Below are 16,736 nucleotides of genomic sequence, written 5' to 3'. Positions count from 1 at the left end.
CTTCATTGAATACCCTATTTTAAAGAAATAATGAAAACTAAACTGATTGTATCAAAATAAAAACAAATTAAGTTACCAAAAATAAAAACTAAAAAATAAATGGTCCAAAGTTAATTAAAGTAAACTGAAAATGAATGTGACAGGTGAGTGTAGTATAGAAATAAGAAAGTATTTAAAAAAAATGGAAATAAAATCTTCCGTAGCCAAGGATCGGACCACCTTGGACCACCACCCGACTCACACTGCGCCCAAACTCCTTGGCCCCTCCTACAGGTGGTGAGCCCATGGGAAGGGGGACCCACGTTGCCTCTTTGGAACGCCTCAGGATTCCCCTGGAAGTAAAAGTGGCCAAGGAGAGGGAAGTTAGGGCATCTCTGCTCAAGCTGCTGCCCCCGCAACCCGATCTCGGATAAGCAGAAGAGGATGGATGGATGGATGGATGGATGGATGGATGGATGGATGGATGGATGGATGGATGGATGGATGGATGGATGGATGGATGGATGGATGGATGGAACTAAAATTGCCTTGTTCTACACTCACAGCCAGTTGTGTTTTACAGAATGAATGGCATGCTGTGCTAAAGCCCTTTGTGCTAAAGTTTCCTTATACAGGAGAGCTGGTGCTGAGGGACGCTTGTGCCTGACACCAGCACAGTTTCAGATATTTGTAGAATTAATGAAGCTGATCTGAACTGCACAATGGCCTATTAAGTCAATTTACGCTGGTGCTTTCTTTCATTTGTCAGTTACCTGAGGAAATGTTTTACTGTCGCAGAGCTATTCCTTTTGGCTCTGTGGTTCTACGTTGAACCTGTGCCTTAGGAATGGTTGCATAATCTTTTAAAGATAAAAGTAAACAAATAACTAGATTTTTTTTTTCATGATGCTGACATAAAGTAACTTACAGATTCAATTCTGTTCCCATAAATCTGCACCAGTAGCAGGTGAAGTGACATGTTTAGCGTAACAAGGTGATGGTTCAGCTTTTTAGCCCCTGAGTCTGATTGTCTCATCTGTGAAGTAGCTTTAGAACAAGAAGATGAACACCTTTGGCAGCCATTACAATATGTAGACAGGAATTGAACTGTAAATATTAAAAAAAAAGACTCGAAACACACACTGCATTGGAGTGAAGGAAGCGGTATTTTTATATTGTGCAAAATACGACTTGAATTTATGGGAATAATAGGATTAATATAGGATTTTTTTTTAGTTAAGATGCAGCCTTTAAGTCTAAGGTTCCCAACAGGGGAGGTACTGCCCACCAGTGGGCGCTGAAGAAATCTAAGGGGACATTTCTGGTCCAAGACATATTAAGGGGGGCGTTGAGGACCAGCCGCCGCCCCTTGGGCAATGCTCGCGAGAACGTGCTGAAAAGTTTGATTAATATTAAAAATCATCAAGTTATTCTAAATGTCCATTAAGAAAGACCTGTCCATATTAAATAGTAGGTATTGGTACATTATATTTATAATCATGCATTCTTAGATCATGCAAGTCCTTACAAGATTAATGCACGTGCAGAGGACCGAATCTATGCATGTTTTGACAGGTTCATTGAACATTACTATAAATACGTGAGAAGTTTCTTATCAATACCACATTGTTTCGCAATTCCTTCAGAGCAAGTGTAAACCTAAAATTACAGAGCGCTACCTACCGATCACATTCTTTAATTTAATATTATTTATTATATCAGTATGCTGCTGCTGAAGAATGTGAATTTCCCATTGGGATTAATAAAGTATCTATCTATCTATCTATCTATCATTCAAAGGAAAACTTATGTGGACCTACTTATTAAAAACTAGGGGGCTTTGCTCGTTTCGCTCGCCAACCCCCGGCCTGCACTATGTGCCAGTCACTTCGCGTCTCTGCTGCTCGCGTATGTGGATTTCACTTTCACCAAACAACAAACATCGTGAATACGCCTCTTCATTGGGAAGAAACACTACTTTTTCCTGATGGCATCACAAATTAAATAATCTACAAGACTCCCATTATCATATTTAGCCAAAAGAGGATGTAGCACGGTCAACAATCTGTTAATAAAGAAAAGAAAAAGATTGTCAATAGTGGAATGCGGCAACTTAAGATTGCTGATGACAAAAATGGCACCAAACATCGAACAATTAGTGTCATCACACCAAGCTCAGCCCTTTCACTAATAATATTATGTTCATTTTTTTAATAATATATATATTTTTAATCATACTTTGAGAAATACACCAATATTGTTAACATCTTCTAATAAAAATCTGTCCTTGTTTTTCAATATATAGTATAGTATAGTTCACTCAAGGGGGGTGCTATCGAATCACTCTTTGAAAAAGTGGGCTCTGACCCAAAAAAGGTTGGGAACCTATGCTTTAAGTGAATAGAACAGTGTAAATAAGACTGTATTGTAAAACTAGCATTATTTTTTGATTGTGTGTATTTAAACAAGCGTATTATGCAAGTGCCTTTCTGGACAGATGACTTGGAGATAAAAAGGGCATGATGATGACTTAAAGCAGGCATGTCAAACTCACTACCATTGGTGGGCCGCTTCGACTACCATACGTGCGTCAGTGGGCTGTACTGTAACAAATACTATTATACTATTATACAAAAGTTACTGTAGCTTTCTTTCCAATACTGAAAACTTTACAAAATGTAACACTTAAAGTTTAAAATTTAAAGAAAAGCAATTTATTTCCATGCAGTCTCCATACAACAGTGTAAAATTAAAGTCTTAACCTCAGAGCTAGGTCCTTATTATATTACTAGGCTCACTCGCCTTTTAATGCAACCGACTTTTATCCTCAATTTGTGTGCACTCCATGTGTACATCAGGCATGTAAGTGTAGGGAATGAGAACATCAAAGTGCCCATTCATAACATCTCCCGAAAACCTAAGTTTTTTTTATCCCCTCGAGTGCCTGTCCAAACTTGGAGTGTAGGACTCCATAATAATATACTTGAAACTCATTGGGGAACAACTCTCCCGCTGCCATTAGCTCAGAAATGGTACCATAAGTTTGAGACTTTGACATTTCAGTGAGATACTGAAGCTCATTTGTATAAAAGATTCCTGACGGCATCATTGTAAATGGCTGAAACCTTGACCAATTACTTAAAACATGTCGTACAATGTCAGCCCGAATCTGTACCGCTAAAGACGGAGTTTCATGCACTAAATAAGCTATAGATGAGAATAAGCAAGCACCATCTCTCCTGATATTTACTACACGGTGAAGCATTTGTACTCCATCAACATTAATTATTTCCAGTGACATAATTTTGTCTATTTTTCCAGCGCATCGCGCACAAAAGCAAGGCAACGATGAGAGCACCAGAACTGTGTTCACATCGCATCGCTTCGTACCGCAAGCCGCAAGTAAGTCTGTGATAAGCAGAATACCGCTACGCTTTGCATTCACGGGACAGAAGGACAATCCCGACCGCTTTTATATAGTGTCTTGATGATTGATATTCATTATATTATATTTATTGCTTATATAGGAGCCTTACAGTGTGAGATTTATTTCTTTTGTCCCGACACTTGGCATCTTTTGTTAGTAACCAGTTTGTCAATATCAGGCTTGAAATCTTGTGCAGCTGCAACTTTTATGAGGAATGAAAGGTGCTCGACGGTAAGTCTTGAGCGATGTGGGGTTTTGGTAGCTTTAATTAACAAAAACAATTGCTCACAAAGGTAAATGCTTCCGAACATTGACAGTACTCTTGATGCCAACTTATGGATCTACACATACGAGGGTGGCAGGTAAGCATACAAGCCTGGCACACCAACTTCGTTGTATTTTGCCTTCAGAATAGAATCTGACTGCACTTCAATCAATTCCATTTGGATATTCTCAGGCGCATTCTCAACGTTGTAAGAGAACAGCGCAATGCCCTGTTTGTGTGAACTGAAATCACGAAAATGCTCACTGAATTCATTGCTCAGTAATTCAAGTTGGAAAACCAATCCTCCAAAAATCAAATTTTACTTTACTAAGTTGACCTACAATAATTTTACAAACTCAAAATCACAAAAATATGTTAATAAACAACTCACCAACTTCTCGCGTCTACTTCAGATCTTCAGCTGTAGTCTGCACTAAGTGTTCGTTACAATACTAGCACAAAATTACATGAAACTAGAGCAAAAAAATGTGAAAATATGCGGGCTATTACTACTTGTGATGGTCAGTCCTGCCCAGTGGCCAGTCTCAGCAGCCCAGTCAGTAGTGTAGCCTAGCAGGGGCGGCTCTTGGCTCGTGGCGGCCCTGGGCAGAGAAAGAATCGGTGGCCCCTTCGCCTGGCAATGTCAATACGGTATCTTATGCACGACGGATGGCCACATCTGTTGTGGACACTGCATAGCCGCCTCGTGCTCATGACACACTTCTATATGCGCGTGTCCGTAACTTGAAAACCAAGTGGCGGCCCATGATATTCTCATTACGGCAAAACATTATAATACTACATATAGCTTACTGCTCCGACTTTAGCGACATTTGTAAATACAGCGTACTAATTAACAAGAAACAGAATGTTTTTCGGCCACATTGCCGTCAGCTGTGTCGTTATTTTCTCTTTCTGTTTTATATTCAATATATATTGGCGTGGCTGCCCCTGGGATTTGGCGGCACTGTGCAGGTGCACAGTTTGCACATGGCTAAGGCCACCCCTGCTGCAGCCTAGCACTTCAGTTGTGACACTGCGGCTCATTAACTTTGGTCAAGGCTCATGGCTATACTAGCAGATGACGTTTCCGGTAACGTAATGCCATGGGAAAACGCGCTTTTGTCAGAAGGCAGAAGTAAGAAAAGTCAATAAGTAACACCGAAGATGCAGAATGATTCAATCACAAATGATAGTAATCATTTTGTACAAGTTCAGTGCTAACTAGGATCTGTCATGCGAGCCGGGGGCCACGTGTTTGACATGCCTGCCTTAAAGGATGATAAGAGAGAGAGAATAATGGAATGCTGTTATAATTTTGGATCTTCAATTTATATATTTTTTTTCACTCTGTTAGGTTTATTTTTGCTGTATCCCAAACTTAATTCTGATGTTATTTTACATTTTTCTACATACTTTAATAGTGTTTAATTTTTAGCACTGCTTTGTCTTAGTGGTCACTAACATATTGCATAACTGTTATTAGGGCAGATGCCCATGTTTCTAGGAGTGTGTCCCTTCAGGTCATGACCCAAGTGTAATCGATTTCACAGGCTAACAGTTTGGATGAAAGTTCATTTCCTCACCTGCAGCAGATTGAAAACCCTTTCACCGAATGTTCTTCTGCTGAATTCTTATTTACTTTTATTACTCTGGTTTTGTCTCTCATCTTGTCCTGGAGTTGTCGATTGTGCCCTTGTAATTTCCCAGTTTTGACTTCCTTCTGTCCTTTCATTCTTCCCTCAGTCTGCTCTCAAAAACTTGTCAGCTTGCTGACACAGTAGAGATGTATGTAAATCCATCCATCCATTATCCAACCCGCTATATCCTAACTACAGGGTCACGGGGGTCTGCTGGAGCCAATCCCAGCCAACACAGGGCGCAAGGCAGGAAACAAATTCCAGGCAGGGCGGCAGCCCACCGCAGGTACTGTATGTAAATACAATTGAAAAATATTTAGAGATATGCAGATGTAAAAGAAAATAATAAAAAAGTGTTATAATTATTAGATTATGTATGTCTAGGCTCAGATAAGCTAACCAGTGTGTATACTGTATGTTTGTAGATCTGAAAGTCAACATATTATTTATATTTAGCTAAAGGTAACTTCACTGACAAGTAACAAGACCATTAGAAATTATCAGTTGCCAGTTGCAACTATTGCTCATTATTGCATGATCAGCCGAGGCACTCTATCAAAGAAAGGATTTGAAAACATTGCTAGGGACTCACAACTGGCAGTGAGAGACAAAAACAAGGATCACAAGAGAAAGGGAGACTTCTTCAACATCTCCAACAGCCATACCACCTGCACTTCAGAACAGGTAAACACCTGAAGCTAAGCATGTTTGATCCCAGCCATTACCTGGATAGGAGAACAACTTGGAAAAAGTTTCCAAATTGGAAAATTTGATTTCTGCTGGGAGAAGTGTTGGTGAGCCCATCAAGGTGTGGTTACCCTGTGGTCTGTGTGTGGATCTCAGTGCTGCAGACCAGTGAGAGGGACACTATGCAGTACAAACTGGTGCCATCCTTCGAATGACATGTAAAACCCAAGGTTTTGGTTCTCCGTGGCCATAAATGATCCCTGGGCATCTTTCAGAAAGAGCAGGCTGTTTCTCAATGTCCAGGCTAAATTGACCACCATGGCCTGACCATTCTGGCCTCCTAATCATCCCCTGTCCTTTAGTGTCTAACTATCTCTTTCACATATTCACCACCTAATAACTAAAATATGGTGAGTGTACTGGCACATGAATGGCTACTGTCACATCATCCAGGTAGATGCTACACATTGGTGGTAGGTGAAGTGGATTCCTGCCATCTTTGTAAAGTGCTTTTAGTATGTAAGAAAAGCTCTATATAAATGTAATTAATTAATCTTTGTCTGGCTAACCACCTGCAAAAGTGTCCCAGATGGCCTAAGAGGAGAAATATGATACAATGTCTTACATATAGGGACCCCTTAACTGGATTAAGAAGATAAAGACTGAAACCAATGCAAAGCTTGCTGTATGGTCTTTGATTTGAATCCTTCTATGTTGTATGGTTTTTCCCATTTTAAGTTTCAGTTTTGGGCGGCACGGTGGTGAAGTGGTAGCACTGCTGCCTCACAGTTAGGAGACCTGGTTTTGCTTCCCGGGTCCTCCCTGCGTGGAGTTTGCATGTTCTCTCCGTGTCTGCGTGGGTTTCCTCCGGGTGCTCCGGTGTCCTCCCACAGTCCAAAGACATACAGGTTAGGTGCATTGGCAATCCTACATTGTCCCTAGTGTGTGCTTGGTGTGTGGGTGTGTTTGTGTGTGTCCTGCGGTGGGCTGGCTTTCCTGCCTTGAGCCCTGTGTTGGCTGGGATTGGCTCCAGCAGACCCCCATGACCCTGTAGTTAGGATATAGCAGGTTGGATAATGGATGTTTGATTTTTCTGATTTCTTTACAATTAAAACATCCATCCATCCATCCATCCATCCATCCATCCATCCATCCATCCATCCATTTTCCAACCCACTGAATCCGAACACGGAGTCACGGGGGTCTGCTGATTTTCATTACTCTAAAGAAGAAGCTCTACCATTGCCCTGTATCTTCTTAGTGACATCCGTGTCCCTGGAAGACCCTTTCCAGCCAGCCAAAAAGCAAAACCCAAAAAAGAAAGCAAAACTTATGACAATGGTTTTAGTAAACTGGATGCCAGTGCGTTTTTTTAGTTTACCTTATGATCTAAACAATTGGTAAAACAAACTACTGTGAATCTCATTATTTTACAACATAGAGGTTAAAGACTTGAAATATCACATTTTTTTCTAATTTTACTAAAAATTAGCACCATGAAAACTAAATAAACAAATGCAAAACCAAATAAAATAAGATTGACATGCACTACATCTGAACCAGCAAGACAGAAGATCTTTCTCATCAGAAATGTAAAAATAATTTAAAAGTAACATATGGCAAAGTGTTACCAGCAGATGTTATAAAACCCTGAATGAAATAAGTTCATTTAAAAGAAAGAGCTGTTGCCAGTAAACTGTATTTATAATGTTTGAATTTAGCAGAACAATATGATTTTGCAAAATTTTGTAAACTGTACAAAAGTCATAAACTGAAATAATGCATAAAAAAGAAACGAATGTGGTGCTAAATCCAAAAAGAGTTTGATGAACAAGAGCCACATACAGGGTGCTGTTTTAGAGAATAATCTTCTTTGGCTGGAGGGAGTAAATATGCAATCTTTGCTGTCATGCTCAAAGATACAAATAGTGATATTTATCTACTACTAGGGGGCTGTGGCACCCTGCTCGCTTTGCTCGCCCACCCCCGGGTTTGGTTTACTGGATATACCTTTTAAAGAGATTGTTATTTTCATGGGAATTATTACATAAACAGTATTTTCACATTTACTTTAAAACATTTGTAAAAACAATACTTGTCCTTTATTTCCGGCCCTGGGCGTGGTTACATCTCTTTCTCGCAGGACGTATAACGCTGCTCGTGTTGTGATGGTGGGTGCGGCTGAACGCACACTAAGGAGATGCCGTCGGATCATCTGCTGGCTTTCTGCTGCTGGCGAGCTGCCTGTTCTGCTTGTCTCGCTGCCCGTCGATCATTTCAAAGCCTGTACAGCAGCTGTCATTTTGCCACTTCGTGTCTCTGCCGCTCACATTGTGAAGGGAGAGAGGGGGGTTTGGGGGGGGGTTAGAGTGGCTGAACGCACACTAAGCAGAAGCGGTTGGATCATCTGCTGGCTTTCTGCTGCTGGCGAGCTGCGTGTTTTGCTTTTTGCTTGTCGTTGTTTTAAGAGCTGGGAGCACATGAAGTGTGTCTGCCAACAGAAATCCAACAACTGCTAGGTTAGATGTTCATGGACTTGTTTTAAATGATGTCTCACTGCCTTATCTCGCGTGACGTTGTAAACACAATACTTGTCCTTTATTTCCGGCCCCGTGCGTGGTTAAATCTCTTTCTCGCAGGACGTATAATGCTGCTCGCGTTATACGGCTGAACACATGCTAAGGCGATGCCGTCAGATCATCTGCTGTCTTTCTGCTGCTGTTGCTACTGTCGCGCTGCCCATCAATCATTTTAAAGCCTGTACAGCAGCTGTCCTTTTGCCACTTCGCATCTCTGCCGCTCGTGTTGTTAAGGGGGGGCCGAATGCACGCAAGGAGAAGTGGTCGGATTATCTGCTGGGTCTCTGCTGCTGGCAAGCTGCGTGTTTTGCTTATCACTTGTCATTGTTTCAAGAGCTGGGAGCAAGTTAAAGTGTCTCTCACGGGACTTCAAATTGTCTTCTGAGAAGATCACGTCTCGTCTTTCTAGTCTCCCTCCCAGAGATTTTTTTTTTTTATAATAGAGAGATAAGTTATAACAGAAAGTAATTCGGGGATGAGATATGGACTATAGGGTGCACGTTTGAAACCACCCCCAATAACCCACAATGCATGAAAATGATGCTAAAGTTACAGATTAGTAAATGTATGCTTGGCATAACATTCAAGTGCCTTTAGGGACTTGACTGTTTTGAAAGTCAGAATATTTTTAACTTTTGTTTATCTACTTCATCAAAGGAAGAGATATCACATTTTTGTTTATCAAATATGTTTGTAACAATGAGTCATATTTAAAAATAACAGTGATGATTGAATGGTATTATACTTGATAGTAGAGCACAGAAAATAATTTTTTAAAAACATTTAAAAACTAAGCCCAAATAGGCTTGTGGAGGCTGAATTAGCTTTTTTAGATACCAGGCTCCAGCTCAAGTGATATAAAAATTACACTGATTTATGTACAATACTATTGTTAGTTTTGGTTGTGGAGGATCTACTGTTAATTGTAGTTCACATTTCTTAGACAGAAAATTTGTGAAAGAATTACCCAAGTGAAAAGTACCCAAAAGTCCACGCATGTAACCAGCTGACATGACGACAAGTTCCAGAGTCTGCCCTTCAATAATATGTATTCGGGATTTGTATTATGAATTGATAAATCATTGTTACTTGATTAAAATCATTTTCATCTTCAATAAATTTTTGTTATGGCTCTGCTGTGCATCTTTATAAGAAATTATTTTCAAGGAATGTGAGGAATATGTTTTTCAAATTCAGTTTTTTGTTTTTCTTTATGTTAGTTACAGAAACATGATAGGGCCCAGAAGACCTGTCCCTTGCTCATCACCCATCTTTTGTCCAACAACCCCAGGTTGACTCCTGGCATTATATGTAAGAGGTCACTGCTCTGATGATGCTAAAGGCAACTAAACAAGAGATGAATATTTCTAGCAGAAATAACACAAAAAGATGTATTTTTTGAAAATTAAAAATAAAATTGAAAAACAAAAGATAACTTTTGATTTTTCTAAACCAGACAGTTTAACTGTTCACTATCAAGAAAAAACTGTAAGGACTCAATCACCAAAAGTTTACAATAAAACCAGAGCCAAAATGCCAGGATGATGACCACGTTCAAACAAAACAACAAGAGTCAATACCAGAATATTAAAAATGAGACTTTCTAAATAACTCTTGTTTGACTGAATCTGCATCTCAGACAAAGGAACTCACACCACTACATTGAAATTTAACAGCTAGTATTAGGGAGGTGGACTCTAGCAACAAGGCAAGATCCCATAGCAACCGCTATAAAGCCCATAGTCATTTCCAAAATGGTGATATGATGCAGAAAAAATAATTAAAAACTTTATCCAAAAATGAAAGAAAATTCATACTCATACATAAAAATTAAGCTCCACAGTTACATTTTCAAAAAATGAAATTCTCATGAATCCAATAACTTTATTCAAGATTCACAACATTTTCTAAGCATTCAAAATAAGGTTCACAAATCTCAACTGTTTGAGGGAAATATTCATATTTTTTCACTTTATTTTAAGTTCATCACAACACCATTTCTGAGTGTTAACATTTAGCTAACATGTTGCTGGAGTGCTTGTCACAGTTGCTAGGAACTGTGGCTCTCAGAATGTGTTGCACAAAAGCTCCAATATAAATCTCAGCAAAACATGTCAGAGTCCAACGTTTACATATCAGATTCATTGACTCGATTTTCATGGACAGCCTGCTCTCGGCAGATTTACAGCAGTGCCATACCCTTTCCATTTTTAATGGTTTATTTAACTGGGCTACAAGGAATATTTGCTGACTTGGATATTTTCTTGTTTTCACCATTGACTTGTGCTTTTCTGTCACATTTTCAATGAGCTGGATGGTGTGTTCCTTTGTCTTCATTGTAGATAGATAGATAGATAGATAGATAGATAGATAGATAGATAGATAGATAGATAGATAGATAGATAGATAGATAGATAGATAGATAGATAGATAGATAGATAGATAGATAGATAGATAGATAGATAGATAGATAGATAGATAGATAGATAGATAGACTGCTGTTGGTATAAAGGAGCTACAGTAGCATTTCTTGACACACTTCTGCTGAATAATTTGTTGTCAGAAAGTCCTCAGTGTTACTGTGTCAAAAGGAGGATGTGAAGCATTGCCCATAATGGTCATCAGTCTTTATCCTCTTCTCTACTACTACCACCAATGCAAGCCATCATGTGGCCTGTAACTAAGCCCGTCCTCTTAATTAGCTTGTTGATTCAGTGGGCCTCTGTTGAAGTGATGTTACCAGCCCAGCACATCACTGCATAAAAAAATCGCACTGGCCATCACAGAGTTGTAGAAGATGTGAAGGATGCCACTACCCACATTGATAGAACACAATCTCCTAAGAAGAAAGCCTGCTCTGCCCGATTCCCATATTATGAGCCCAGTCCAACTTGTAATTGATGTGGACGACAAGTATTTGTAGGATTGGATCACCTCTTGACTCACTCCCTGAGTAATGACTGGAAATTTAGGCTCTTTGGTGTGACAAATTTCAACAACCAGTGTCTTGGTATTGCTGATGTTAACACGCAGACATTTTTTTCTGCATCAAGAAACAAAGTTCTCCATCTGCCTGTCTCATCCTCTTCATCAATACACTCCATAAGTACAGAATCATCTGAGAACTTCTGCAGGTGACATGACCTGGTGTTATATTTGTAGTGTAAGTTGTACAGAGTGAAGAGAAAAGGAGAGAGGACTTGTCCTTGTGGTGCTCCAGTGTTACTCACATCCGTATCAGAAACACAATCTTTGAGTCTCACAAACTGCAGTCTGCCGGACATGCATAGTCAAGCAATACCTGAAACATACTGTATAATATCGCAGAGCTTATTACACATTCTGCTTAGACTAATCATCAAAATATTCACGTAATTGTTAAGCACACACAAAAGCATTAACACACAAGGTACAATTTTCAGTAGTAACATTCCAAGCTGTTTTAACATAGCAAGCTATTTCAGCACAGAATTGAATAAAGTATCTTTGAAAAAGTCCACTTTTTGAACATTACAAAAGAAGTTCTTCTTCCAGAAATGTTCTACTCCTTCCTTCAACAGTACTGTATATTTTTCTTAACATTTAGCAATCGATACATCCATACATCAACAAAGAGTGCAATGAAACAGAGCATGGATCCTGTCAGTCAATACTTTGTCAAGCAATCAAGTGAATGAAAAAATAAATAAAACTCTTCAGAGTGTGCATCACCACTCAATATCTTAACACATCAAATTGGTTCAAAAATAAAAGAAACTAATCTTCACTCCTATACCTGAAGGGAAGCAAAGAGATATTGTTTGATACTGTATTAAGGAAAACTGCCCACAATAGAGACATTATTCCTAGAAAAATTTCTAAATGTTGCATTTACATAAATTAGTTAACACAATGGGTCGTGATGCTACTTCATGGATCCAGCACCCTTGTTTCAAAGCCTCTGTCCAGATGTTGACCGTGAGTTTGCACTTTCTCCCTTTGTCTGTATGGGTTTTCCAGTAATTTCCCAGAGATGTGCAAGTTAGGTTAACTGGCCATTTTGAACTGGTGTGGGAGTGAGGGAGTATGTACGACTGAACCTGCAATGGACCGGCGTCCCAACCAGGGATTTTCCTGTTCAGTGCTGTGGGAATAGGCACTGACATCCTGCAGCTAAATTTGATTTATTGATATTGAGGATGTTATGTTAATTAATTAGCTCATACTTCTCTGTATGGCCTTTCCTGGCATAAGTGACCTGAGTGGTGCCCAGTGGCCATTTGAAAGAACCGTAAACTCAGTGAAAGTAGAGTTGTCAAGAAACTGAGGATTCAAATTAGGGATACTGCTTAGGGCTTTGGTGTAAAAAAAAAAAAAACTATAAATGGCACTGGTACTCTGCTCGTGAAAAATAAAAATACCAGAATATACAGTTTGAAGACCAAGGGTGCACATGCCGCTCCAACATAGACAATCAAACACACCAGTTTCCTCAAACAAAAAGCCTTGTATTCAGGGAAGGAACCCAGACCTAGAGCAATCTCCAAGGACTGATACCAACAATCATAAGCAGTACACAAAACACTCTCTCTTCATCCCAGACTCTTGCAGCCTCCATCTCCACACCTCGTGGGTGAGCTTTGTCCCTGTTACTTCCGACTCCGTCTCTCAAATGAGGTGAGGCTGCTCCTTAAATTCTGCATCCTGGGAGTACTTCTACAACTACTACTAATACTACTACTGATATACAGGGCTCAACAATCCCTGCAGCACCCCCTCACCCATGGAACCCAACAGGGCTGTAGCAAACTCAAATTCCCAGTGTGCCCTGTGGGAATCTGTGGACCCAGGGGGGCTGCCAACTAACAGTTTGGGGGAGAAAAAACCCTTCATAAGCTACCTCCCCCTGTCCTTCCATTTGGGAGGTGACCCGGCCGGGCAAGAATGCTGGCCACCTTTTACAACAGTTATGACAAGCAAATGCACATGTTACTTTTAATTGAAGTTATAATCCATGACAGAAGATATCTTTTTCCTTTTGATGTTGTATCATGATTGTTTTTTGTACTGTTTTAGTTGCTATTCGGCACTATACATTAATGGTTGGTTTATTGTAACATACTTCAAGGTGACTCTGTGGCTAAAGGATCAATAGAGTGGTGGCTCTGTAGCTAAAGGATATGGGCTGGTAACCCGAAGGTTGCTGGTTCAAATCCTAGCAGGAACAGAAGGAATGCTACTTTATTTGGGCCCTTAACCTGGAATTGATCCAGGGGCGCTATACAAATAGCTGACCCTGCGCACTGCCCTTAAAACTCTAAGTTGAGGTAAGCTGAAAAAAGAACTTCCCCTTGGGGATTAAAACAGTATGCCTAAAAAAATGACATGCAATATAAGTGCATTTTTATTGTGACCTTATTAGTTTTGTGTCAACAATATTTGTGATACTGCATTTGTTGTGAACGGCACAAACTAAACTGTTTACCCACTTTCAACAATACAACAATACACAAAATCGGTGAATGTTGCCAGACGTGCCAAGATATATTTCTCAAAGAGCAGTTACTGTAGCATATCTTTCACAAATAAACTGTTCATTGTCTAAAAGACTGACATCAGTGTTCATAAATAGATCATGGAGATGATGGCTGACAATTGGGGAACTGCATTGTCAAGAAGGGACCCCACTTATGCTTATGAGCTGCTGGGATAGGCCTAAGAACTGAATCAGGTTGAAAATGGATACTCAAAATGTAAAAGACAGAATGACAAAAAGATCAGCCTCAGAAATAAAACTAAATCAAAACCAGTAGTTAAAATATTTTGCCAAATATCAAAAATCTGAACAACAAAATTATTGCCCTAAACAAAAGTCATTTAAGTGAGCCTGATGTAGGCATAGGAGTAAAAGTTGGGAGGATCTAACAGTCGCCTGTTGGCAGACATTTCCATAATGTTGTTGTTATCTCATTTGGTATCATGGAGTATGTGTGGCTTGTCAATGAGCCACAGTATTAGCCAGCAACTCAGTGACTATGTATCAGTTACTGGAGTTCTTTTATATACCATCATGGTGTGTAGGACTGTATTTTGTGATTATATAGATCACTATGGTGTGAGGAGAGGCGCACTCGTCTTTGTCACGGGTGTATTCTGTTTCCTATACTGGAGACTCAGCAGCTGGCATTGCTGTTCATCTTTGAATGGCCGGGCAAGGTGTTTCACACTTAGCAGATGTCGCCGCTGTTCATTTTTCTTTCTGTCATGTCACTCTCTCATCAGCTTGCCATAAGAAAGACATGAACCACAATAACTTTTTGAAGGTTCCTGTTATACAAAATTTTTTGCTTCACCAGTGCATATCAAGTCATAATTTCAATGAAGACCTAGGTTCTAGCTCCAGTGCCACTGGTTTTGAACACAGGCACACCACAGGGTTGTGTGCTCAGCCCAGCACTCTTCAAGTTATTTACGCACGATTGCTCTGCCATCCATGCCACAAATATGGTTATGAAGTTTGCGGATGATACGACCATGGTGGGTCTCACTCCAAATTGAAATTTTCCAGCAACACATTTCTTTCACTACCTTCAAATCAGAAACTTTGTTAAACAGAACCTGCCCAATTTCCCGCACCTACCACATACGTCTATACCGGAAAAAATATTGATCAGTCTTGAGGACTCAGACAGCATCTCCATAATATATAAAACCATTTTACAGTCCCTCCCTTTCAAAGATCCAAAAGGACAGTGGGAAAAGGATCTCTCATTCAATATCTCAGAAAAGGAGTGGAGAGTAGCAATGCAGAGAATCCACTCGAGCTCCATATGCGCAAAGCATACAATTATTCTACTCAAAATTATATATCGAGTGCATCTGTCTTGTTTAAAATTGTCCAAAATGTTTTCAGGGCAAGATCCAACCTGCGATCGCTGCAATCAAGCTCCGGCCTCACTGGGCCACATGTTTTGGGCCTGCACCAAATTAACATCATTCTGGACCAAAATCTTTAAATGTCTGTCAGACAGCCTTGGTGTCACCTCCTAACCCACTAACAGCTGTGTTTGGTGGGCTCACAGATGGACTTAAAGTGAAGAAGAACAAAAAAACTACAGTCGCCTTCACCTCACTATTGGCACGTAGACTTACAGTATCTTGCTCAATTGGAAGAACCCTAACTCTCCTATTTTAAGTCAATGGGTAACTGATGTTATATATTATTTGAAATTGGAAAAAATAAAATTCGCACTTAGAGGATCTGTACAAAACTTTTTCAAAACCTGGCAGGATCAAATCAATGACATTTTAGAATACACTTTTAAAGCACTGAGGAAGCAGATTCTCTCCCCTTTTTTTTTCTTCTCCATTTATCTTTATTCACTTATTAATTCATCTATTTACTTATTTTTACTAGCTTTCAGTTTTACTCTGCTGGCCTAGCTCTCTTTCTCAGGGGTGGGGGTTGATTTGTTTTCGATCCTATTTTTGTAAAAATTAATTTATTTGTATGGAATGTTGTGTGATTTCAATAAAATCAATAAAATCAAAACAAAAAAAAGAAAATGATGTAATACATGTGAGCTTAATATATGTGTTTTTTAAATGATGTTCTATTGTTTACGGCAATGTGTATCAAGTCGGCAGCTGAATGTTAACTGTGTTTTGGCTGAGGTAGCTACTGTAAATGAACACAGCTGACACTGAAAAGGCTATTTAAAATTGTAAATTTAAAGTCATTATAATAACAAAAAAACTTAGGATAACACTTTAGTTTAAGCACTGCAAAAAATTACTCTATTACTCATTTACTCTACTGTAACAAGACTAGGCCTGGGTAAAAATATTGTCTGATTAATCGTTATTTTTTGTTTAAACAATTCAATATCAATTCTTAAAGTCTCAAGATCAATCTTGTGAATGTCTGTCCTACTCAATTACCATATGTAAAATTTGTCCTATCTTCATTTTTGGCGTCAAATCCAATAGATGGCGCTAATGTGCCTTTTAAGCACTTTAGTACTTTGCATAAAATGGTGTGTCCTCTTTAAATGAAATCAGCGTCTTAGACACTTAAATCAGATGTACTGACTTACTGTGTATTCAAACGGTGCATTAGTAAAGAACATCTGGATAAAAGCAAAACCATATGTAAGCTTTGCAACTCAGATATTAATTAT

At 39.3% G+C, this 16,736-nt stretch overlaps 1 protein-coding gene across 1 annotated transcript in view; it reads right to left on the bottom strand.

Annotated features, from left to right (window-relative positions):
• LOC127528438 (uncharacterized) overlaps positions 1 to 16,736 on the bottom strand; it is a 398,423-nt gene that overhangs the window by 149,435 nt on the left and 232,252 nt on the right. The window lies entirely within an intron of this gene.

The sequence above is a fragment of the Erpetoichthys calabaricus genome, chromosome 6 (genome assembly GCF_900747795.2).
Source record: "Erpetoichthys calabaricus chromosome 6, fErpCal1.3, whole genome shotgun sequence".
NCBI classification, from domain to species: domain Eukaryota; kingdom Metazoa; phylum Chordata; class Cladistia; order Polypteriformes; family Polypteridae; genus Erpetoichthys; species Erpetoichthys calabaricus.
Note: the sequence above shows the minus strand (reverse complement) of the source record. Positions and strands in the feature narration are given on the sequence as shown.